The 452-nt window shown below is 27.2% G+C and overlaps 1 long non-coding RNA gene across 1 annotated transcript in view; it reads left to right on the top strand.

The window, feature by feature from the left end:
* LOC108758288 (uncharacterized) overlaps nt 1-452 on the top strand; it is a 14,106-nt gene that overhangs the window by 8,924 nt on the left and 4,730 nt on the right. The window lies entirely within an intron of this gene.

Genomic DNA, 452 nt, shown 5'->3' with positions numbered 1-452 from the left:
ATATATATATATATATATACACCAGGATTACAATTCTCTTTTAGTTGCTATCATTTATACACACACACACACACACACACACACACACACACACACACACACACACACACACACACACACACACACACACACACATATATATATATATGTATATAATACGGTACATTGTAATAATTTTTTCAATTATCATATACATGAAACTAGAATAGATACAAGTGACATACTTTTAACTTGCTTTTTGTTTAGATCACTTTGTAATACGATTATGTGTTTATAATTGATATATTAGTGCCTGATTAAAGCTGAAGATTAGCTTTAACATACAGGAAATTGTCTCAAAAAAGATGTGAAATAGTAGCAGAATTCTATTTTTCAAAATTTATATAATAACTTTAACAACAAATTTGGCTTTGGAAGCAAAAATATGTAAAGCTTTATATATATATATACAG

This window comes from Trachymyrmex cornetzi, unplaced genomic scaffold (assembly GCF_001594075.2).
Source record: "Trachymyrmex cornetzi isolate Tcor2-1 unplaced genomic scaffold, Tcor1.1 scaffold1559, whole genome shotgun sequence".
Taxonomy (NCBI): domain Eukaryota; kingdom Metazoa; phylum Arthropoda; class Insecta; order Hymenoptera; family Formicidae; genus Trachymyrmex; species Trachymyrmex cornetzi.
Note: the sequence above shows the minus strand (reverse complement) of the source record. Positions and strands in the feature narration are given on the sequence as shown.